This window comes from Thamnophis sirtalis, unplaced genomic scaffold (genome assembly GCF_051295495.1).
Source record: "Thamnophis sirtalis isolate CommonGarterSnake01/CBP01778 unplaced genomic scaffold, rThaSir2_p1.2 scaffold_1, whole genome shotgun sequence".
NCBI classification, from domain to species: domain Eukaryota; kingdom Metazoa; phylum Chordata; class Lepidosauria; order Squamata; family Natricidae; genus Thamnophis; species Thamnophis sirtalis.
This window is the reverse complement of record NW_028261381.1, coordinates 38,355,515-38,381,998: the sequence shown is the minus strand read 5'-3', so window position 1 is coordinate 38,381,998 and position 26,484 is coordinate 38,355,515. Positions and strand designations below refer to the sequence as shown.

General features: G+C 39.5%; 1 long non-coding RNA gene across 2 annotated transcripts in view; it reads right to left on the bottom strand.

Moving 5' to 3' along the window:
• Positions 1–203: 203 nt before the first annotated feature.
• LOC148049377 (uncharacterized) overlaps positions 204–26,484 on the bottom strand; it is a 47,512-nt gene continuing 21,231 nt past the window's right edge. For both annotated transcript variants that reach the window (XR_015696165.1, XR_015696162.1), the window contains exons 2-3: positions 1,530–1,595; positions 204–322 (exon numbers count right to left, since the gene is read on the bottom strand). This is a non-coding gene — a long non-coding RNA (uncharacterized LOC148049377). The remainder of the gene's footprint in view (positions 323–1,529; positions 1,596–26,484) is intronic.

Sequence of the window (26,484 nt, the reverse complement as noted above, 5' to 3'; positions counted from 1 at the left end):
CTTCATTTTCGGCTGGGATGGCCTCCTGCAATTTTCTGCCAGCAAAGCATTTTTATACATAGTCTGAGAGTGGCTTCAAAAAAGTAATTAATTATACAATCAACAAATTCAGATTGTATTCTAAGAAAAGGAAGCTAAACAGAGAAATAAAACCATGATAGCCACCATTAGTTTGATTTTTCCAGATATATGGGGATATTTATTCTGGATCAGATTATAATTAGGTTTACCTGACAGCTAGTTTCTGTTCTTTGTCGATTTGTTTCTCTTGTCATTTTTCTCTTCACCTTTTAGTTATTTATCTGGGTTATTTTTAAATTACCTTGAATTTTTTTAAAATAAAATAAAATAAAAACCATGTCAATTAAAACAAAACTTTTTATTAAATTCAATCAACAAGGAAAAAATAATACAAGGAGGGGGGAAAACCCTCATAAAATTGTAAAAGCAACAAAACCAAGCCATGTATTAACTGGTTTTGCCATCATGTTCCTTCTCTCCTCTTTTTCCTTCTCCAGCAAAGAATGCCTCCAAGGTATTCTGTAGATGTCCATAGTTGGCCTCAGGGATTGCATTCATTGAGACCTCATGATTCAATTCAGATTAACAGATTAACAGAGTTGGAAGGGACCTTGTAGGTCATCTAGTCCAACCCCCCCCAAGCTGGAGGCCCTACACTATTTCTGATAAACGGCAGTCCAATATCTTCTTGAAAGCCTGCAGGGATGAAGCTCCCACAATTTCCAAAGGCAAGCTGTTCCATTGGTTGATTATTCTCACTGTCAATTTCCCCCCCCTAAAATAGCTTGACTCCCTCCTATCTTTGGCAGTTCCTCAAGTTAGTATTGGAATGCTGCTATCATGTCTCCCCATGTAACCCAATTCCTACCTATATACAGTTGCATTGTGACTTTATGACACATATTTCATTCCCTTGCTCCAATATTTGTGCCAGAGCATATAAACACATATCAAAGGAATATTCAGCTATTTGTGTGAAGCTTGCAAAAAATAAATTAATAATAATAATCCTTCATGTCAACTATTGGGGCACTTGTGAAATAGCTTCATCTTTCTTCCCATTGCTGGATTTTAGCTAATCCCCAGACAAATGATTTCACTAATGTCTTGGTCTGAATTACTAAGCTAAGATCCACTTAAGGGACTAATTCTACAGGACTATTAGCTAAACTGATCCATCTATCCATTTTTTGGGCCATTGTTCCAATTATTTATATATCAGGGTTATATTTTTCATAAGCATAGATTTTCTTCTACTTGTATTCCCTAGTTTGTTGGTTTCTAAGTTACTCTTACAGCATGAACCTGAGTCTGGGATACACCACTAGTGTGTAGTAATCTCACTTAAGAAGTTGATCCTTACCTCTAACTAAAGCACTTTCTTCCATTTTCAAATTATTTTCTTGGTGATTTTATAATTCTTTGGAGTTTTCCAACAATCTTTTAAGTTCTAGCAGGAATAGAAGTCTTAAATATACAAAATCTCAATGCCCAATTACAATACCAACCTTATGTCTTGTCCATGCTCAGTGATTTAGAGATAATTCCACTATGCCTTACTGGATATTCTGCAACTAGATAATATAAACACAGTTGCTGTGAATCCCACAATCTTTTCTCAGATGCTTTGATTTATTTTTATGACTGCTATTATTCAACCACAATAGCTAATTTCTCCCAAGGAAGATACACAAACCCACTAGTCACATCCGTATCACATGTTCCCTCCATTTTTCCAATTAGCAGGAAATTAAAAGAGCATTGCTACTGGGTTTAGGTCCTATGATAACAAAGCCAACTTAGTGTATCCAGACTTATGGTATTCTGATCCCCGAATAAAACTGCAATTTGAACTGTATAAAAATTCTCCTCCGAGCAACACATTGCCACACTGATACCTTTGTTTTAAGGTTGAAAGGAGAAAATATCCCACACTGAACAGCCAAATGATTTTTCTGTTCAGGAGAAGGAAAAGCAGTTCGGTTTTAATGGAGTTCCAGTTCTTTGCAAAAAGTGTCAGTCATGCTGTTTTGTCAGCAAAAGGGAGAGAAGGAGAGCGGGTATGTGTGTGCATACAAGCACATACGCTTGCACTTGGGGAGTAATTGTACGATACTTCAGGGAGCAATATGTGAATCTGAAATGTGCTGAAATCTGAAACATTTAGCCTACTGCAGTGCTCAAAAGATCAAGAAGAAAGGATAAACATGTATCTCATTCAGCCAATATCCAGAATTCAGTATGGTGGCTGACTCGTTATGGTGAACGAACATCACATACCGTTTATATCAACCCTGAATTTTTCATCTCTCACATATGGGCAAAAATGATTGCTATAGAATCTACTGACAGGAAACAGAGTATTAACAACCTAGGAAATGCTGCCTTAGGGAGGTGTGAATCCTAAAATGCCTTCTTCATTTCACTGCCCACTTTGGCAGGCAGTTTTCAGGTCCAGCACTTTTTCAAGATATTTTTTCAAGTGTTTTTTTTAATGTTAAACCATAAGAAGGAAAGTTGTACTTCTCCTTAACACACAAGACAGCTGAGTGATTTCTTGCAGAATTTTTTTTAAAAAAACTTTGTAAAAGCAAGGCTTGCTAAAATACAGCTCTGAGCTGTGGCTGAAGATCTTTCCATTTTGCTTCTCTGGTGCTTGTGGAAATGGTCTTATGACAATCCCTTCATTTCTCTGCAGATATTTAGAGATGGGACAGAGAATTGAGGAACTAGCTGAGGTTTCTTTGAAGTAAAAATCTAAGAAAATCCAAACAGAATTATCATTCTTACTTTTCACCTCACAGAAATGCCAAAATAATATCAGCTCTTATGTATATACCAACTGCATTTACTCTTAGCCCCCCCTTTTGTTTGCTTGGTGGTAGGTCAAGTTACTTCAGTTAGGAGGAAATTGACAGTTAGTTAAAAGTGTTTGCAATTCATATCTATGAAAAGCAAAGTCTCTCAAGGAAAATGAGAGGGGGAGGCACATTTTGTGAATAACAGCCATAGCATCCAAACTATTGGAATGGTTTATCTGGACTCTCCTTTTCATTTCTAATACAGTGGCACAGAGGCACAAATAAAAGATGCCAACTGACCAGAACATAAAATCTCAGGCTATTTTGGGTTTATCATGACCTCCTTAACTCCTGCAACCCCTCCCTCTTTATGAAAATAGGTTACTTGCCTAGAGATACCTCAGTGATGTATATCATGTTGCTGGGAATGGCCTCAAAACATAGAAGACCTCCAAAGGTACTCTTTACCCTTCTGTTTAAAATTAGACCTGAACATTTTTGCAAAAAATAAAAAAAGATGCAAAGATCTAGAGGGTTAGTTTTATTTTTAGATTTTTAGATTCCCTCCTTCTCTTTCCTTTTATTTTATTCATCAAATTTATATCCCTATAAACTCTTGACAGAAGGTTCTAAAGAAGGAGAAGGATAATAGTCACACAAAAAGCTGTCTTACTTCCTTTGGTTTACAATTTATAATTCCTTTTCTGTGCATTGTGTGGCAGAATTTATCTGACAGAAAAGAGCATTATGGATACACACACACAAACACATGTGTGTGTGTGTGTGTGTGTGTGTGTGTGTGTGTGTGTGTGTAATATAATATGTATATCAGTCTCCTAAATAGGGTTTTTAACCAATTGGCAACTGGCTTCTTTGCAAGATTGGGTTCACATTAGCAGCTTGAAACAGGATGCCTTCTCCATTTTATATGCTACTATAAAATGCCTTTATTACTTTATTTGTACTGAGAATTCCAAATTTGACAGTGATTTCTATTATCTTACCTGGGGGTTGGGAAAACAAATATAATCCTCCGAACCCTTACTGTAAAGGATTAGAAAAAGTCAGCAAAGATGGCTCTATAATCAGCACAAATACTCCATGGACAAAAAGACAAGGTATAAATAAAAAATAAAATCTACTAAGAAAAATACCTTGTGTGAAATCAAAAAGCTGTTTTTCTGAATTAGGCTACTATCGTAAGTGTTGGCAACGAAGTACATAAAACTAACTCTCTCTCTTTTACCATTTATCAGTTGTGTGGATTTTTTCCACCTATATCTGATAAACATTTATTTTTTGGATAAATCTTCTAAAAATAAATGAAGTTCTTGAGTTATCTTTTAGAAGAGTTAATATGTAGTAATTTTGCCTCGGAGGGATTAGAGGATGTGACTTCACGGATATCTTCATATAGAATAACTAAAGGAAGCAAATAAATATGAATCACAGTGTTAATTAACTGATTTGGTTGTTTTTAATTTAACTTTCTGTGGAATTACTGACACTTATGTAATTCAACTTGTACCGTAGATTCTTTAACTAATGAATTCAAATGCAGAAATTTATTTGGGATTTATAGACATTATATTTAGTGTGATTTCACCTTCAGCATCTGGTTTCATTTTTTAATTGGAACTGACACCATCGCTTTCACATATGCACTTTACTCACAACACAAACACAATAAAAACCTGGCATATTTTCTCAATTTCAAGCTGACAAATAGCTTTGTTAAAACCAATCTAGGAAATTAGTCCATTGTCTGACTTTTTTTTTTGAACTTTATTTCGTTGGATGTTGTGTTCTTCCTCTTGCTATGGTAAGGACCATTTCCTATTAATTCCAATGGTAAATGACATCATAATAGCTTGAAGATATAGGCTGCTTTTCTCAGTTTCAAACTGGCTAAATTAAAATTAATTCAAAGTACTGCGACTTTTATGAAATGGAATGACCAATAATCAAAATTTTAATTGGTAACAAGATTGCTTTTCCTTCCATCATAATAGTTGGGATTAGTTAACAAATTATAGATAGCTAATTTTATCAGCTGCAAGCAATGTGAGACAACTTATATTATTCAAGAATGGGTATGTCTTATACCATAACTGAGAGATAATTTCGTATAGCACCAAATGCATGATGAAAAGCTATGTTATTTCAGAAAATAAGAAACGTGTGCTGAACCTATAGTAAATAGTGTGCTATAGTGTTTATCAAATATGATTGTCATGTATTCAGGTTATAAGTATTTGTATTTGTATTTTATTGGTCTTGTATGCCGCCCACTCCCGAAGGACTCCGGGCGGCTTACAATAAACAAAGGAAGGGGATAAATAGACAAATAGACAAACAACAATTTAAAATACACAACATTCATAGTTACAGTGAGGCTGGCTATTTCAACAGCCCCTCAGCCTGCCGGAGTAGCCAGATCTTAGTGGCTTTGCGGAAGGCCGGGAGAGTAGTAAGGGTCCGGATCTCCACGTGGAGCTCGTTCCAGAGGGCTGGAGCTGCAACAGAGAAGGCTCTCCCCCGGGGAGTTGCCAGCCGACATTTGCTGGCAGATGGGATCCGGAGGAGGCCTAGTCTGTGCGATCTGATCGGTCTATGGGAGGTAATTGGCAGGAGGCGGTCTCTCAGGTACCCAGGTCCGATGCCATGTAGGGCTTTATAAGTAACGACTAGCACCTTGAAGTGAGTCCGGAGACTAATGGGTAGCCAGTGCAGCTCGCCGAGGATAGGTGTAATGTGGGTGTACCTGGGTGCACCCACGATCGCTCGCGCGGCTGCATTCTGGACTAGCTGAAGTCTTTGAACACTCTTCAAGGGCAGCCCCATGTAGAGCGTGTTACAGTAATCCAGTCTTGAGGTCACAAGGGCGTGAGTGACTGTCTGAAGGGCCTCCCGATCCAGGTAGGGTCGCAATTGGTGCACCAGGTGAACCTGGGCAAAGGTCCCCCTGGTCACAGCCGACAAATGGTGTTCTAAAGTCAGCTGGGGATCCAGGAGGACTCCCAAATTGCGAACCCTCTCTGAGGGGCGTATAATTTCACCCCCCAGCCTGAGAGATGGAATACTTGGCCACTCTTTGGGAGGGAACATCAGTAGCCACTCGGTCTTGTCTGGGTTGAGTGCCAACTTGTTTACTCCCATCCAGACCCTAACAGCCTCCAGGCACTGGCACATCACTTCTACTGCTTCGCTGAGTTGGCACGTGGCGGACAGATACAACTGCGTATCGTCCGCATATTGGTGATACTTAATCCCATGCCGGCGTATGATCTCACCCAGCGGCTTCATGTAGATGTTAAATAGGAAGGGGGACAGGACCGAACCCTGCGGCACCCTATAATTGAGGGGCCTAGGGGTCGACCTCTGCCCTCCAACCAACACCGACTGCGACCTGTCCGAGAGGTAGGAGGAGAACCACCAAAGGACGGTGCCTCCCACTCCCACCTCTCGCAACCGTCGCAGAAGGATACCATGGTCAATGGTATCGAAGGCCACTAAGAGGTCAAGGAGCACAAGGATAGAGGGGTGACCCCTATCCCTGGCTCGCCAGAGATCATCGATCAGTGCGACCAAAGCAGTTTCCGTGCTGTAACCAGGCCTGAAACCCAACTGAAAGGGATCTAGATAATCGGTTTCATCCAAGGACCATCGGAGTTGAGAGGCCACCACTTTCTCAACAACCTTCCCAACAAAGGGCAGGTTGGAGACTGGACGATAGTTGCTCAAAATGGCTGGGTCCAGAGATGGTTTCTTCAGGAGGGGTCTCACCACCGCATCCTTTAGGAGGAGTGGGAAAATTCCCTCCTGAAGAGAGGTGTTAACTATCGTCCGGATCCAGCCACGTGTCACCTCCCTGCTGGTCGAGACCAGCCAAGAGGGGCACGGGTCCAGTATACAGGTGGAGGCACTCACCGCTCCCATGGCCTTGTCCACTTCCTCAGGAGAGACAAGTTGAAACTCAATCCATGAAATATGCTCAAGACCTTCCCCCAGTACCTCGGCTGGTACCATGCAATTGGAGTCCAGCTCTGTCCGAATCTGAGCGACTTTATCCATTAAATACTGAACAAATTCCTCAGCTCTACCTTGTAAATGATCATCCGCATCCCTCCCTTTCAAGAGGGAGCGGGTTATTCTGAACAAGGTGGCTGGGCGCGATTCAGCGGATGCAATAAGGGTGGCAAAATGAGAACATTTTGCCGCCCGTATTGCCACGAGATAGGCTCTTATAAAGGCTCTCATCAGTGCTTGGTCTGACTGAGATTTACTGGCCCTCCAGCGGCGCTCTAGGCGTCTCTTTTGGCACTTCATCTCCCAGAGTTCCTCGGTGAACCAAGGGGACCTCCTGGATCCGCTGCCTCAGAGAGGTCGCAAAGGCGCAATCCGGTTTAGAGCCCCCGCCGCTGCTATATTCCAGGCAGTGACTAAGGACTCCACCGGATTGTGGACGAGAGTGTCAGATATTTCTCCAAGTGCCGTCTGAAATCCCGTAGGGTCCATCAGGCGCCTGGGGCGGAACCACCTAATCGGTTCCCCCTCCCTATAGTGGGGGATTGGTTTCCGAAAGTCAAGCCTCAGTAGGAAGTGATCAGACCATGACAAGGGCAAGGTCTTAATGCCCTTCAACTCTAGATCACGTCTCCACTGCTCCGAGAGGAATACGAGGTCAAGCATGTGACCCGCTGAATGAGTTGAACCCCGAATTACTTGGGTCAAGTCCATGGCTGTCATGGAAGCCATGAACTCCTGCGCCCCGTCAGAGTGTTCACCAAGTGTAGGCAGGTTGAAATCCCCCAGAACCATAAGCCTGGGGAACTCTACCGCCAACTCGGCTACTGACTCGAGGAGCGAGGGGAGGGCTGTTGCAATGCTGTTGGGAGGTAGGTACGTTAGCAACAAACCCACTTGACCTCCAAGGTCCAACTTCATCAGCAGGGACTCACACCTGACAAGCTCCGGAGCAGGGATCCTACGAGGAACTAAAGACCTTCGGACGATAACTGCCACTCCCCCACCCCTTCACTGAGGTCGAGGCTGATGAAGCACCTGAAATCCTTCTGGGCACATTTCAGTGAGGGGGACTCCTCCCTCCGGGCCCAGCCAGGTTTCAGTAATACATGCCAGGTCTGCCCCCTCGTCTAAAATTAGGTCCCGGACGAGGGAGCTTTGTGGACCACAGACCTGGCATTTAGCAACAACAGCCTGAGACCAGGGCCCTGACAGTTCTCGCCATCTGGCCCTGGAGTGGAACTAGCAGGGCTGGAAGGAGGGATCTCTGTGATGTAGCGAACCCTCCTTCCCCGGTAATGGCTAACCCTGAAGTTCCCGTCGTACCTGCCTCTCCCCATAGTGACCGAAATGCTCCGGCCCATCCCTGCACCCGTAGACCCCATATTCCCTCCCGCAGCCTCCGCTCCATCCAGCAGGTGATTTATGTCACTCATTCTGGGACGGGAGGTAGGCCTGGGCCCCCTACCACTTCTGCAATAGCACTCAGTGGAGGAGGCACCAGGCTGTACTCGCAATCCTCTCATACATACACAGCCACTCATCCATGCATTCTCCATGTAAGTCAATTAAAACACAAAAAATAGAGCAATAATGAAGTTAAAAAGTGGGTACAGACATCAGCCAGGCATACCATTCACACTGCATTCCTAAAATTTGTGGAGCACTGTGCAAGTGTGATTTAAAATAGTCAATGGTGCGGGGAGGAAAGGGCGAGCTGCTCCGTCCCTCTCCCTTCCTCCAAGTCCCCAAAAAGGCACCCAAGGCCAAAGGTCCTAAGTCCGTATATAGGGAACAAGCTGCAGTTGTTGCCAGTATAACAAAGCTTTTTCATGTTCACTGCAGCGATGGTATTTCTTGAAAAGACGAAGTGAGAAAGAACATAGAGAAGGAGAAGTCGAGGAGGCTCCAACTGGGACCAGGGATGGTGGTCACTGGGAAAGATGTTCAGCCAGTCTCTGAGTGCCCCGCCTATCCGGGATTTGAAGCACCAGAAATAAGATGGACTAAGTCGTGGCACTATCTAAGGCGCCAGGCTTGGGACAGCTTCGGGTGGCGGTGGGCTTAATAGATGAAAATAAAAATGCAGTTCAAAAGCTGCGTTTGAAAAGAGCCAGGTGTCAGTTAATGAAAGGCCCCATAGCGGCAGCAGCAGAGTGCGGGAGAATTTGCGCCAAAGGAAGAGGCCAAGTCGAAGGGAAAAGGGAGGGGGTATGTCATAAGTGCCTAGAGGCAGCAAGGATCTGGACAGGGAGAAATCCCCTTCAACTCAAACCTGGCGGGACAAAGTGGTTCTGGCTTTTGGTCTTCCAGGTCCAGATGATATTTCATCTTTGACTCTGTGTGGAGTAGCACTTCTTCTGGACTGAGCTGGGCACAATTTGGGAGTTCTACTGGACTCATAGACCCTGCTCAAGGAGATGGTAGTAGCCTTGGCTAGAGCTCAGATTCATCTAGTACATTAATTCCATCCCTTCCTGGACTGGGAGGTCTTGCTTGTGGTCAGTCATGCCTTGGTGACACTCCATCCCAATTTAGATTACTGAAATGTGCTCTGCCTGGGGTTCCCCTTGAAGACCATCCAGAAACTTCAATTGGTCCAGAATGCAGCAGCACATACAGTGATGGGTGTCCATAGGTTTTCCCACCTCTATTGTACAAGCTGCAATGGCTTCCAGTCTCTTTCCAGGTGCAATTTAAAGTACTGGTCATCACTTTTAAAACCCTATAGTGCACAGGGCAGATTATTTGTAGAAGTGTTTTTTCCTGAGAACAACTATCCATCCCATTAAGGAGTCATGCAGTACTGCAGGCTAAGTCACTGCTCACTCCAGGAATTCGATACTCAAGGTTGACCCAGTATTTTATCCTTCTGAGGTCAGTAAAATGAGGGCCCAGATTGTTTGGGGGCAATATTCCGACTCTGTAAATTGCTTAGAGAGGGTTGTAAAGCACTTTGAAATGGTATATAAGTCTAAGTGCTAGTGCCCACCTTAAATGTTGCCATCTTATGAACATCTAGGAAGTATGCCTTCTCAGTGGCAACCTCTGCCCTATGAAGTTTGGGAGGCCATTACCCTCCTAACTTTCTTAAAGTACTGAAGACCCAAGTTCTCACCCAAGTGCTGAAATAATATGAGTTGACCACATTCTGGCAGCTGGATTTCATGCCAAGTTATTATGTTTTGTTTTTATAGTTGTAATATGTCTTTTATGTTGTTTTAATTTTTGGAGTGGCTCAGAATTTGTTACAAGATGGGGGGCAACATAAATGTTTTAAATAAATAAGCAAAGTAAATAATATCACTGTCCTTTAACTAGTTTGTGGCAAGCTCCTGTTCTGAATTACTTTAATGCCATAGAGTTGGATGTAACTTGTGGTGACTCCACAAGCAAATGATCACCATCTTGGCCTGCCTCCGGTAATAACTCATAATTCTTCCAAGAAGAGGCCTGAAATCTCTGATCTTGTCCATAGCACCAACTTTATTAATTCTCCGTCAACCTTGTCTGTCATGTTCATTTCTGTAGTCCATCATCCATTCACATTAGATGTTCATAGTATGTGATTTTTCTGCTTACTGATCATTGCCTCAAGGGAGCAGTCCAGTTTTTTTTTAATTTAGCCCAAAACTGACTGATTTATTCTTTTGCATTTGGTGATACTGTTAGTGACTCTTAATAATTATAATATTCACAGATATATAATTTAAAGGCATCGGTCTTATTTTTTTCATTCCTTCTCAATGTCCAGCCTTTATTGATGAGCATTATCATTGGAAAAATATTGGCTGACATTTTTATTTATTATATATATATAATATAAAGGGAGATATAATAATAAAATAATAATCCCATATAAAGGGAGACTAGTATAGATCTATTTCAAGCTATTTAGCTATTTAGCTATCCCTTTATTTATTTATTAGCACAAATACAACACAAATGTAACAAAGGCAACAGTAAAAATATTGGGTTTCTGTCTGGATGGTCTCTTATGACGAGCCGATGGACAGAGAATGGAAGCAGTGAACTTCCTCCCATATTTGGGCATACCAGGGGTTGTGACTTTATATATATAAAGAATCATGTGGAGTGATGGAATCACTGAAAGTGAGGCGTCACATGGCGCATGATCTGATCCAAAGTTTTAGCCACTCCCTTCCTTATTCCAAATGGTGACCAAGGGTTCAAATGGACTGTGCAGCAGACCAGTGGGAGCAGCTCCACCTCCCTTTGAAACCCACCCAGGTCCATCAGTCTTATACTTCTTTGCATTAGTTCCTTGTTCATTTGGCATTTCTGCTTCCGTACATGGTTCTGTTTTCCTTTGTAAGGTTTTAAGTAAAATTTGCTTGCACAAGGAACTAGTGTCATGCTTTTAAATCTGCATATTCCCTTACATTTTCCTTCCTCAGCATAGGTATGTCTACTGATCCTTTTCAGCCTTTAGGCCACAAGGACTTGTTCCATGTTTGTTGTCATAGCACGATTAGCATTTTAACTGCTTCTTTTCCTGAAGCTTAAACAGTTCATTGGGTATTTCCTCTGTGTCTGCTGCTTTTATGTTTTAAAATTGGCCTAATGCTTGTTGTAACAACCCACCCCCATCCCTTTCTAATGGAGTTAGTTCCTGGATATGTTTCCCCTCTGCAAATGTTTTGTAATTTTGTCCATAAAAAGCTTCAGAATTTAGGAATATGTTACTGCAATGATGAAAATATGATGAAGTGCATCACAATGTAGCAATGCTCACTCTGGATTTTTGTCCTTTTTCCTGACCATGGATGCAAGTATTCAAGTCATTGGGTTTGTGGCATGACATTACAATGCACATTTCCTCATATATCCACAACCCCTTTCCATCCCACAGGTAAATATGCTTCTCCATCTTCTCTAAAGCTTATTTGCCTTTATTAGGCAAATAAGTGGTGATGGTGCTATGGTTAGAATACACCATTGCAGGCTAATTCTGCTGACTGCCAGCAGTTCGATCCTGACGGGCTCAAGGTTGACTCAGCTTTCCATCTTTCTGAAGTCAGTAAAATGAGGACACAGATTGTTGGGGGCAATAGGCTGACTCCATAAACCACTTAGAGAGGCTGTAAAGCACTGTGAAGTAGTATGTAAGTCCAAGTGCTATTGCTATTAGATCTCTCATGTTTATTTGTGACTATTCCTATACTATCTTTAAGCATTTTGTGATTTCTCTGACCTTAAAATACATACCTCATTTTCATATTCTTGATATTTTCCTCTATTTGCTGATATTTTTGATGGAAATATCTTTCCCATCCTTTGTGGTCTGAGCTTGTGTGGAAATCTGCATTAACATCAAACATTCTTTCTTTCTTTCACCCTCTTCTCCATTTTTCTCTTCCTATCACTATAACTTGTTCTGAAGACTTTTCCCCCCCTCTTTCAAAATTTGGGGATTTGGGTTTTCCTGTGTTGTTTTTTTATATACCCTTTCCCACAGTTGTTCAGATTGTCTTTCAATTAAGATATTGTAAACAAACTGAAGGCGTTTCTTACACTGATCTTAATTCTGTCTGAATACAGCTGCTAATCTCTTTAATTAGATTTCAAGTAAAATCAGCTTTTGGAGCGACCATCAAGTATCATGGTCACATGGTTCTCTTTCACCGAGGAAGCCATGATAGTAGCAAAGCTGTATCTTCCATCTAAAGATTCTGGTTTTAAAATGTCAGCTCAACTGCTTATAGGACAGTTTTATTTTTGATAAAATGCTGGCTGACGAACAGAAGGTCAAAAGTATATTTTAGCACACCAGTGTTCTATGTGGTATAGAAGGTTAAAGCATAGGCATAAAGACAGAAACTACTCACAGGAGTTATGTCTTACTGAGAAAAAGAGTATATATTTAATGTGTGGATTTTTCCTGGAAAGTGTTTAAAATATCTTTAAAACAATCATCCTAGTTCATATCAACTGTGCTACTGACTAAGGCAGGAAGTAAACTTAAAGCAGAAAATTAACTAAGACATGCTATAAAACCATTTTTCAGCTGATTCCTGTACAATCTTTACTTGTTACCCTTGTTACACTCTCAGCCATACCCAGTGCAGAAAGGAGGACATAAATATATCACCCCAGTTTTGCAATAGGGTCTACATGCCAATCTATTCCATTTTTGCAACATCTTTATAAAACATACAAACCCATGCTTTGGAACTGAATTACAAACTTGTCCTGATTATATAAACACATCACCTTGTTCATAACGTCTGCTCATATTGGATTGTTCCACACAATAACATATACTGACTGCATTTATGGCAAAAGTAGCTAAAAGTACTCGTTGAAAAAAGTGACTTATGCCTGTTTTTCACACTTATGACTGTGAGCATTTCTATGGGAACCTGATCAAAATTCAAACACTTGGCAACTGGCATGCATTTATGCCGGTTGCGGTGTCCCAGGGTCATGTGATCACCTCTTGCAATCTTCTGGCAAGCAAAGTCAATGGGGAAGCTTAACAACTGTGTTACTGCATTGATTCATTTAACAATTGTGCCAAGTTAGATCCTAAAATGGGGCAAAATTCACTTAACCACTGTTTTACTTAGCAACAGAAATTTTGGGCTCAATTGTGGTCATAACCCTGCATTCCAAAAATGTTCCATGAGACAAATTTTACTTGTTTCATAAAAGAGGCTTCACCTTTATTGGTTTCCATGCACCCAGTTCCAATTTCACTGGATGTCTGTGATACCAGTATAAGCAGTTCCAATTTTACCATAACTATTTGTACTTTGACTACTTGAAAAATTGAGGTCTAAATTACCCATTCATGAGTTTTTTCTCCTGCCGGTATTTAATTTTTAGGATGAAAGAGTCCTATGGTGTGTTTTTTAAATATAATCTTCATTTTACTCCATCAAGATACATTAGGCAATGCAAACCAAGGGCCTGAAAGCCTTTTTGCTGCCTTAGAAAGAAAACAAATTATTTGGTAAATGATCATGTTTTGAGAGTCAGTGAAGACTGCACTGTTAGTGAAGCATGGCTGCACCTAAGAAGGGACCTCTAAATGATTGCCAGGTAACTCACAGAACTTCTATATTTATCAGTGCCAAATTAATTTTAGTTTTCAAAATTAATTTCCTCACTTTTAAGGGGAAGTGAGAGGTGAATTAATTAGTGCCAGCATTATGACACTATCCAAAAGGTGTTAGTCCCTGAGTTCACTTAGTATCAAAAGCAGCAATAATTGGGCTCCCCTCCTTCATCAGGGGAAACTTCTTTTACATACCAACACAATATAAAACTTCTCCAAGGGATACCTGGCACTTCCAGCATTCTAATTTCTTTGCAAATGCTTGTCCACAGCTGAATAATGGAGCAGAGCTATGGGGAGATTAGTGCCTCTGCTATATTTTAACTAGGCAACCTCTGAGCTTCCTTCTAAAAGCATGTACACAAAACATGTTTACTCAAAGTATTTGAAGTATAACTGCTCATTTTCTCTTGGGGTGTAGGTCTCGCAATGAAATTTAAGTCAGATGGATGATGCAGAAGAAAAGTTTACAAATCCACCATTGTTGTTGAATCTTCTCTGATTTGATTTTTGGCCGCAAGATTATATGGTTTTCCTGAAGCCCCTGGCCCTTAATGGCTCCACATCAACAAGGCTGCCTTAAACCCAATTTTCTGGGGCTAAGTAAATGCAGTGAAGCCTATATCTGAATAGATACACATACGGTTGTACTATAAAACAGCATCTATGGAACAGAGTTAGTTAACTCAGTTCTTTGACAATGGAAGTTGCAGTAGAGATAGCTGAGCAACCAACATACATCTTAAACCTCTAGTAAATATGCCTCTCCAAGATGTGACATGTTGTTCCTGCCTTGAGTTAACATGCTTTGCTATAACATTTTGTTCCCTTTATCAGCCTTGACAGACAGAGTTGGTAAATGCTGCATGATTAAGTGGTATCTAAAAATGTCTTCTATTGATAGCTCATTTCATATTGGATCATAATTACTCTTTGTACCAAAGCTCTGTGGGCTGGGAAAACCCCAGTGAGTACATTAAGAGCACATTTTTAAAGCAATGAAAAAGTTCATTGTTCTCTAGAATATTATCCATAGAGGGAACTTAAAGTGAATGAGAATCTGAAATGGGGAAAAAATAGTCATTATTTATTAAGCCAAGAGACCATCTTTACTTAATTTCATATGTTATCCCTCCTCTCATTGGTTCTTTTTAAAGATACTTTGTTCATTATTAAATTAAAAACACATTTGATGGTTTTTATACCATCATTACTATTGTTTCAGCATTTTAAAGATGGAAAGCTAACTTTGCAATGTTGCTTGGTGACATTTCCCATTGGAAAAACAAAACAAAATCCAGTGGCCTATTTGATTAGTGAACTAAAGTATTACTTCAGAAGAGATAACACTTCCTGTTTTGGGCTCAGCCCCTCTCTCCCCCCCTCTCCATCTCCCTCCCTCTCCCTCCCTCTCTCCCTCTCCCTCTCTGTCTGTCTCTTTCTCTCTCCCCCCCCCCACTTTATTATAAAGAATCGTAACAGTATTTATGTCATATGTCCACAAGCAATTACATATATACAGCTCCCAAATGAAATGTTTTAATAAAGCTGTACAGAGTATTATACGTAGAAATCTCTCCAAAAGCAGAACAATCCTAAATACAATAGAATGACATGGAAGAAGTGAATTGAGATATCTTTTGCCACATGCTGCTTATGCCAATGAGCATATGCAAAGGTACTTTGAGTAGAGAGAGAGAGAGAACTACTATTTCCTTCCCACCAATTTCCTTTGTTCCTACAATTTTCAAAAGAAGGAAAATGTTTATGCTAGCCAGATGTTGACCTACTATAAGCATCAGATTCAATCTTGAGACTGCCTGAAGGTAAGAAGAAGCTGTAGACCTAGTAGAGCCCACCAGCATGAGTTATTTGTGCATAATCTTGGAATGCCCCATTTCAATGTCTACAATTGACAGGAAGATGTAGAAGTAATTGTATCAAGCCTGCAAGCCATCTTCTTTTGGACCTCAGGCATGCCACACTTTATATTATTCTACTATACATTTTCTATTGTGGGAAAATGGGAGAGGGGATTATACGGAGTTAGATGATATGTAGCCATAACAAAATTCTTTCTAGAAAGCACCTCTGCACCTGACCGGAACTGGATGGGTGGAAGCTGCCAGCATGGCAGTGGAAGATTGGACCATGACTTGTGGGTGTGGAGGCAAGATCTTGAACTTTCAACTGGGTGGGAAAACTGGGAAGTCTTCAGATTCGGGTTTTCCCACATGTGCCAACATGGCTCTCTTAATAAATTGGAACTTTGAAGAATCATTTGCCTCAGACTCTGATTTAATTTTCAATGCTATTTGGAACCCTGACAAATTGTGGATTTTTTCTCCCTGCCTCCTGATGGGGAATGGTTCCTTTCTCCTGATCCTTATTTCCAGTGAGTGATTCTGCTATATGAACTGCAATCAGATAGATCTGGTGGAGAGTGATGTAAGGCAGGCAGCTATCTAATTATAGTTATTATGGTGCACTCCTATTAGCAAAGTGATGAAACAGGAAACTCAATTTTATACAAGAACATCCTCCTCCTCCTCATTATCACCTGTGTGGTACTTCTTCACCTAAGGTGGCAAACTGATTCAGAGCAAAGATATTTTTTTTAAAAAAAACCAGACTTAATCATTTCCTTGAAAACATTATACAATTCTCCCAGATCAATAATTATAGTAACAATGCATATTTTATAATTGCTATGATACAAAAGATGACTCAGCATTATTTTTCAAGTGGTAAAATGAAGAAATTCTTATACAAAGAAGCCTACATCAAACAGAATCCTTATTCTTAACTATCGTTGGCTACACAATAATGTGTGCACGACATTTGGTGTAAAATATTAAAGAGTAAGGCCAGGGGATTTTCATTGAAATGACACACTACTGAAGCACCAGGACAAACGTGCCTGAGACCAGGAGAGACTAACAAACATAAACCTTTTTTTTTCAGTTGTTATTTTGTTTTTTTATACAAGCACATGTTTATTTATTTGATTTGCAAGACAGCTCAGTCACAAAATGACTCAAGACGGCATACAAGGAGGGTTGAAACCACAATTATGATAGCATCCTGAGTTATAAACTGCCACGTGGAGAGTGTTAATAAAGGTGGCATCGTAATAATGTTGTAATAATTATTTAAGAGGTGCAAAAGAAAGTACCCAATTTTTAAATTTGTAAGTAAAATAAGAGTGCAGGGGAAACAAACAAGTCCATTGACTGTGGTTGCTCCTTTGTTTTGTCTTTGCTTTATGATTGAAGAAGTTCAGCAACCAATTCCATTTCATCTTGTTCTACTTATGTTGGTGGGTCTCATGCACAATTAACTTTTGCTGAATAACTGCTGCTGAATTTGCTCACTTTTGTCCAATAGAGAACACTTATATCTTTCACTGGGCAAGGTCTTCCAACTTAAACTCAGCCTTCTTGCAAATAAGAGGTAAACAAAGCAAATTCTAGCTTCATGTTGGAACAAAACACCATCCCTACCACAAAGGTCCTTATATAAAATGTTTGCTTTGCAAACAAATAAACAAACAAAGGCATTTACCCAGCTGCCCTCTACTATTTCTTAATCATATTCTCACGAAATATATGCTGCAATTTTCGGTTATGTCTGATAGTGACATTGTGGTCAAGGTCTAACGCTGTGTTTAAAAACTGAGCAGATGTTTCTTATAAGTATTATAGCAAGTTATGTTTATGTTTTGGGTGTTTTTTTCCTGTTTCTCTTTTATATTCTTGATCTTTTCTTGTGTAGTAAATGATATTGTTTTGCTTAAAAATTGAGATGACTGCAAATAATCTGCATTAAAACTTTCTGAACATATGTGTGTGTGTATATATACATACACATACACACATAGACATACACATACATACATACATACACACTGTACACACTGTACACACACACATATGAAAAAAGGCAAATGAAATTGTACATAGAAAATAGGAGAGCTTCTCCTTTGAACTTTGTGTGCAGTTTTTATTTGGCTTCTAAACATAAATATTTATTTGAATAAAGTCTCTGCATGTTTTGGCTTGGCTATTTCCCTCTCACTTGTTGATGAAGAGTTCTTAAAACATATTGGCTACAGTCCTAAGTGCACTTAATAAATAATATGGATTGGAGTCATCTTCTATAAACACAACTATTTGGGAAATAGTTGGACATCATGATAAGTAGCTTTCATTTGTTAAAAACAAAAGTAATAGTGGCTTATGTTTTTGACCAAGCCAGGCCTAACATACTGCCTCTATCTTTAATTATCCATAACAGTGATTAATTAGGATCTACAGATCAATATCTTAAGACCCTTATAATCTCTTTATTGAGTGCACATTGAAACTTTGTGCTCCTCTAATTGAGTTCTGATTTCACTTCTGTTCACAAAAAATGCCAGGATTTGTTAATTAAAATACCATTGGCTGGCTTCATATATGTAGCTCTTTGGGTTTCTTCTTATTCCATGCCTTCCATCTCACACAAGAAGCACATTCTTGCTTGATTACTTCTTTGTTTCAAAATTTCCAGTTATATTTAAGAGATATGATAGTCATCCCTATTGCAGAATTGAATCCTATAGCCTGTCTCTTAAATTCATTATTGTTTTTATAGTGGGGGAGGGGGGATTATTGAAACTCCATTAAGCCTGTCAAACCAAAATAGCATTGTGACATATGCCATGTGATACTGAACTATACCATTTCAAAATAACTAAGGAATTACATGTGCAAATTGCTCCCCTGTATTAAAACTACCGGTATTTACTGCACATATAACTGACAGGATTTTTTATTTTACATAGCGAAGATGCTTTGTTTCAATTTAATGCAAGGAATCATTCTAATATTTTATTTACTCATCTATGGTCTGTGTGCTGCAGTTCAATAGCCAACGTGCAATGAGATCTGAGGACTTTATAATTTTAGTCTTAGTTATTTGTGTTCTTATGAGTAGATCTATTTCTTGCTTATTTAATTTTTGGTGTCTTTGAGTTAATTTTTATTCTTGATGACTGCCTGAACATATCTTTGTAGTTTACTTGGCAAGGTTCAGAGATGGTTTACCCTTGCCACCTTCTTAGAATTAGGAGACAGAGACAGACACCCTCCTGTCATTTCGAAAGAACCTCAAAACCTGGGTCTGCCAGTTGGCTTGAGAATCCAATTGGAGATCTTCATACTGGAAGTGGTTAACTAATTAAAACCCTAATCCCACCTTCCCATCCCTTGTGTGTCTGGCTCCCACCTTTCCCATCTGGTTTTAATGGTTTGTAATTATGAATTATTTTATCTGCTGCTGTGATTTTAATATATTTTCTTCTTTTTAATGTTTTATGCTGTAAGCTGGCCAGAGACGTTGGATGGATGGCAAATAAATAAATAAATAAATAATCAAATCAAATCAAATCTCTACTTAAGGTAAAGGTAAATGTTCCCCTTGCACATATGTGCTAGTCATTTCTAATGCTAGGGGGTGGGGCTCATCTCCATTTTGAAGCTGAAGAGCCAGCGCTGTCCGAAGAAGTCTCCGTGGCCACGTGGCCAGCATGATTAAATGCCAAAGGTGCACGGAATGCTGTTACCTTTCCACCAAAGGTGGTTCCTATTTTTCTACTTGCATTTTTACATGCTTTTGAACTGCTAGGTTGGCAAAAGCTGGACAAGTAAAGGGAACTCACTCCAATACGCAGCACTAGGGATTCGAACCACCGAACTGCCAACGTTTCTGATCAACAAGCTCAGCATCTTACCCACTAAGCCACCGCATCCCTCAAAATCTCTACTTACAGAAGCATATTTCTAGTAGAAAATTTCAAATTATCTAAAGGCTAAAATGTTCTGATCCTGAAATATTTGTCCCAATTTCCCCCAAAGTGTTCCAATTTCAAAGCAGGCAACTCATGCTTCCATTTTGCAGTTAAAAATTGCCCATTTCCATGTAAGAATATTTATGTCAATGGTAGAAGTGGTTAATCTGATGCCACAGACATGCAGGGACATTGGAAGAGGGTGTTTGGAAAGCTGTGAACTTGAACTATTTTGCAAATCTCAAGGCACTACAAAAAGCTTTGTCTGCTGCAAAACAACTTCTCTTCAAATCTCCATTTGTTTCGCAGTACTCCATTTTTCAGTAGACGGTAATTAAATACTGCAGTAGTTTCTATTCCCCCTTTCTATTTTGAGGAGGGCTGCCAAGTTCATGAATGTTTATACTACAAATGATGAGATTTCAATATACTAAATGGAATAGGATCAAAAGGTATCCTATTTTTAATTTGAGACCAGAAAACTATCATGTGATTCAGCATTTTTAACAAAGAACAGTTGGAAATGCTGATTTATCTTATAAGACTGCAATGTCTATTGTGATGATATATTAGCTTTGGGAAAGTTACTACTTTGACATTGGTCACCGTGAGATGAAAAAAACAGGTGTGAAATGTATAAATAAGTAAGCAAATAAACAATCCCATATAAACAATAAATACATGAAACACTGTGGTTCCCTTAAAATATATTTCCTAAATGTTACTAGGGTGAATGCTACTCGGTACAGGAAGTCATTGACCTATGAGCCCAAAATTTCGGTTGCTAATCAAGAGAGTTGTTAAGTGAGTTTGGCTCCATTTTGCAATACTTCTTGCCATAGTTGTTAAGTGAATCAACACAGTTGTTAAGTTGGTAACATGGTTAAGTGAATCTGGCTTCCCCCATTGACTTTACTTTTCCAAAGTGTGCAAAAGGTGATCACGTGACCCCAAGACACTGCAATAGTCAAAAATACAGGCCAGTTGTCAAGCATCCAAATTTTGATCATATGCCCATGGAGATGCTGCAATGGTCATAACCAGAGGTGGGTTGCTACTGGTTTGCACCAGTTCTGGCGAATCGGTAGTTGAAATTGCGACTGGTAGGGACGGCAGGCTCACCACGCCCCTGAACTGGTTCTCCGTCACCCATGCCATTGCTGGCATGTTTTTTTTTGCCTTTTTTAATGTTCTGCACATGCACAGAACAACTTATAGGCAACTATGCATGTGCACGCAACGCACGGCATACACGTGTGTAAAGTGTGCCCGAAGCGAACCAGCAGTAACGCACGCAGCAACCCACCCCTGGTCATAACTGTGAAAAGCACTCATAAGTCACTTTTTTCAGTGCTGTAATTTTGAATGGTCAGTGAACAAATGGTTGTGAGTCAAGGACTAAGCTATATGTATCCTAAATGTTATTAATATGAATGCCATCTACCATTGAGTTATCACATTTCAGGCAACTTCTTAAGCCACTAGTCCTGTAGTTTTTTTCCTCCTTTTTTTCCTCCTGCCCAGCTTACCTATTTTGAATTAATGAGTATACTGTAGTTATGTGCCTGGAAAAAGAGCAATAACATTCTCTGTATGGCAGCCAAAAAAATGGCGCAGAAGAAGAATGAAACTAGATGGCCAATGGAAATCAGGGAGGGAGGAAGGTGTGGAAATGTACTTTCATCTTGCCTCTCCACCAAAAAAATAAATAAAAAACAAACAACCCGTGTGTGTGTGTGTGTGTGTGTGTGTGTGTGTGTGTGTGTGTGGTGGGGGAGCAGGGTATCTCTTGCCACTCACTCTACTTTCCTAGAACAGGGATCAAACTTCATGTATGGCTGGTTGAAAAGGAAAGAAAAAAGTATGCCAAGCTACCAGTGAAAGTTCTGTGAGTGTAGAAGGGAGGGAGGAATCATTATTTCACTTGCCAAATTGGCTACTGCATGAGTCCAACATTGCTATTCTTATGAGTCATTGTACAAGTGAAAGGAATAATAGCTGGAGAGGGCAGCATCTTTATAAGCTGGCAGAGTTTCCTCGCCTCTTTACTAAGGCAACTCTCCTGGCAAAATTTCCAAAACAACTAACCAAAGCAATGTCTAATTCATGTAGCAGAGAAAACACTGGGAAGAAAAAAACCACCCAACAATGCCTGAACAAAGTCTGATAAGAAGATTATAAAGGCTCAACAACAACAAAAACAAATCACACCGGGAATGATTTAATTTAAAAAAGTAACTTACTGATGATGTCTCGCTTGCAAGGAATGGTACTTGGACACAAATCTCTCTTTTTCTCTCCAAGAAAGAAAACACCAGGCTTACCCATCCAGTAGCAGGACAGCTTCAGCTTGTTATAATGAGAGCCAAGCATATGGTATTCATCATTAGAAGTAGCAACAGAAGTAGCCTTCCTGGCCACTATTGGATTATTCCATTTCAGTTTCTAATCTAACGTAACATGTGCTTGACTACTGGTGGCAAGAGATGCACCATTCACGTTGTAGAAGGCACATAATGTATTTCAGAAATTATGCTCATTTGGGCAGCTTTACTCATAAATCTTCAATGTGCACATACTTCACATGAAGTGAGGTATGGAACTGTGGTGGAGGAACTTCCTTCTCCTTGACACATGTGGTGAGTGTGTGGGGTTGAATGTACTGCTGATTGTCCAGCAATGAAATGCTAGCCAGGGGAGAATAGATCATCAGATCTATTCTGGTTAACGGATGGTCCAGAGATGGAGATCAGAAAAGGCAGAGCCAAAGAGAAATCCAGCAAGAGAAGCAGAAATTCATTCACATGTAGTGAAGTGGAAAGAAAACTCACTCTGACGCAAGTTACTTCTCCTGAAAATTGAATCCTGTTCCCTTATATTCTTTGGTTGAAGGAAGGCTAGCAGTCCAGGGGTAATCTTATAGTCATTTCATCCAATTAAATGCATTTTTCATATTTTGTCCTAAGTGTTCCCCAACAGGATATCAGCACAACTCTTCTGTAAACATTTCTAATCAACATTGATTGGCAAATGCAGACTATGTACATGTGCTCATAACAGAATAATAGAGTTGGAAGGGACCTTGGAGATCTCCTGATTCAACCCACTACTCAAGCAGGAGACCCTATACCATTTCAGACCAACGACTATCCAATCTCTTCCTAAAAACCTCCATTGTTGGAGCACCTACAACTTCTTGAGGCAAGCCATTCCACAGATTCAGTTCTATTTGTCAGGAAATTTATCCTTAGTTCTAAACTGGTTTTCTAGATTGGTTTCCATCCATTGCTTCTTGTCCTGCCTTCAGGTGCTTTGGTGAATAGGTTGACCCTCCTGCTCTTCTTTCTGGCAGCCCTCAAATATTGGACCACTACTATCATATCTTCTTTTCATTAAACTAGACATATACAATTCCTGCAATTGTTCTTTATATATTTTATAAAGATAAATATAGATATAAATATATGTCGTATTATTGACTGAGTTCTTTTTGTAGTTCCCTAGTAGAGCTCCATGCAAAAGGTGGTTCTAAGGCTTTTCCTAACACAAGGGGTGAAATAAGGAAGAGGAGGAATATATGTATGTATGTATGCATGTATGTATGTATGTGTAATTTGTAAATTAGGAGGTATTTAAATGAGTCTAGGATTTGGATTTTGGATTTTACTTTATTTGTATGCCGCCCTTTTCCCTGAGGGGACTCAGGGCGGCTCACAATTCAGGGGGAGGGAAGGACAAAACAAGTTACACACATGAAGACAATACATAAGATAAGGATAAGTTCATTTACCATCCCAAAATATGGTGGAGGTTCAGATTCAATGGCACTGACTCTTCCACATCTTGTGATCATCTGGGCACAAGAAGGAAATGGAGTATAAATGTAGAATTAAGGATTTACTTTGTTTTCCCTCTTTGTCTATCAACTTGACCATTCTACGTACCTAAGTGTTTGTTTATCTGAGGTCACTTTTTCTAACTTTCTTCCCAAGCATATATGCATGGCACTTTTTTAAAAAATTCCATGTTGTAGGGAAACAGGTAAGTGCTAAGCTATGTCACTCCCATAATGCATTTCCTGTAAATAAATATTACTGTTATTTTTTAAAACCCAGCAGGATTAATTATTGGTCAGATTGGATTCCCACTGATGAAAACACACAAGCACAGAGGCAGAGAGAATGCTTCAAACTCCAAAAAAATGTAATAGGGTTGCTACTTTTCTCATAAGATTGAATTGCCAAATATTTTAAATAAAGATGTTTCGTGTTATAACCTTGAATGTGTAGAATAACTGTAAAGAAAGTTTAAATTTTGAAGTCTGTACAAATTCTCAGTCATCCAAAGTTGGCTGTCCCAAAGTTGCTTTTTCAGGAAGCAACTGGACTTTTTTGTTTTTTCCTTCAAAGACTTTTTGCTTCTCATCCAAGAAGCTTCTTCAGATTTGACAGGATAACAGGGAATGGAAGGATTTATGTTCCTTGCAGACAGCTGGTAATCTGCACCTTTTAGAGCATGAGTGTCAAATTCCCAGCCCATGCGCCAAATGTGTCCCATGCTGGCCACGCCCACACCCAGTTTAGTGAAGGGGGGGAGTCATGATACATCACATGATGCTGCTGTGATGACGTGAGTTTGACACCACAGTTTTAGAGGGTTGTTGAAGCACTTGGAAGTTAATCTGTGTCTTCAGGGTCACCTGAATAGTGCTCCTAGTTCCTGTAGTCTGCAATTTTTCCTCTGGAAATCCATTCCTACTCCCACACCATTCAAAGGGTGTTCATCCCAAATTGTATAGCTAACTTTTGAAGTTAAATTTTTAACTTCCTCCACACTTTTCATGCTGAGAATACAAAAGGAGAGAGAGAGAGAGAGAGAGAGAGAGAGAGAGAGAGAGAGAGAGAGAAGAAGAAGAAGAAGAAGAAGAAGAAGAAATATACCTCTGTTGCCAAGAGAATTTCTTGCTTTCATGAAGGCCTTTCAGAAGCTTCTGGCTGGCCACTTTTGTAAACAGAATGATGGACACTGTTTGTTTGATTGAAATTATTTATATCCTGGAGACTTCCAGAGTGCTTTACAATTTACAAAAATGATAAAAGCATAAATACCATCATTCATAATTTAAAAAGAGCAGCATTAGACACTCAATAAAACAAAATGAAATCACCTCAATAAAACAGAACCCCTGTATTTAAAACAACAAGAAGAATAAGAAAATAGTCTATACTTAAAGATCTGGACCTAGATTAAAGATTCACCAGTACTGCAAAGAAATAAAATGGCACAAGTTTATATTTGCCTCTTCAGAGGGACTTTTTTTTTAACCATTGGGACAATGTATCAGTAGACATTCTTTTCTGTTTCATTGACTAAGGTCATTTTGGAATAGCAAGGAAAGGAGAAAAGAGACTCTGAACACCTGGTTTATGTCAGAAAAGAGCATCTTGCAAATCATTGACTCCTAATTTGGGCTGCAAAAATCCAGAAGACCACTTGATGTGAGCAGACTTTTCTAATCTGTATTTCTTTGTTGCCTGGATATTTGCACCCCTCATCCTTACCCTTTTTGGGCTTTGAATGGTGCCAGAAATGGACTATAGACAAAAATGCTAGCTTGGAACCTACTTGTTAGGGATGTCAATATAGTATTTTTTTATATTAGGGATAATGGAAAGACTTGTGGGATTTTCAATCTCACATGCCAAAATATCTTGACTGGTTACAGCCATTAGCAGGCTTAAAGTACTATGTGAATGTGTGTATTTGTGTAATTTGCTGGTTTAACTTCAGCAGCAAAATGTTTTGAACTGGCCTTGGAACTGGTGAGCTAGGTCTTAGCTTGTAATCTAGCTGCTATATTTTATATCAAGTGAAGTTTCCAAGTTGCCTTCAAGGATAGCTTCACATATATACAGTACAATGAGATGTTATCACACTGAAGGAATCCTTGGATTGATGCGGTAGAGCCCCTCATATTTTATTAGAAAACAAAAGCAAAAAATATAATCCTGCTGACTTGGAGTTTTAATACTTTTGATTGAGAGTCTGGACACAGGGAATTATTTGTAAAAGTCTAGATCAGATATGAAGGAGTCCTTTCTTCCGCATTTTTTAAAATGTAAATATCATCTGAAATTCACATTTCCATAGCTCAACACCCTCCTACAACTTCAGCATCCCTGGCACCCACCACCTGTGAGCAAATGTAAGAGAGACAATATGTCTGCCCCTTCATTCAAAGCTTCATTGTCTTTTGAAATGGAAGAAACAGTAGACATTTTCAGGGTTAACATTTTAAAGAGAGATTATAGCTCTCTTAGTTGTGACAACAAATTAAAAAAAAACAATTCTTCTTCTTCTTCTTCTTCTTCTTCTTCTTCTTCTTCTTCTTCTTCTTCTTCTTCTTCTTCTTCTTCTTCTTCTTCACATTTATTATGTTCGCTCACAGGCAGCCAGGTGTTCAAATTGGACTTAGCATTTGTATCATTATTATGCCTTGATGTGTTTGGTAAATGTTTTATGCAACAATTAATCATCATAGGATCTAAAAGAGAGCTGGCTAATATCAAAAATATGTACTAGTGTGTTTGTGTGTGTCCGTGTGGGTGCACATGTATGTATAAAACCTGTAATGTATCTGTAAAATGACTTTTGATCAGGCGGGAGTTTTTAAAATTTAGAAATATAAGGTACTTTTTTCTTTAATAAAATGCTTCCTTTCTCTT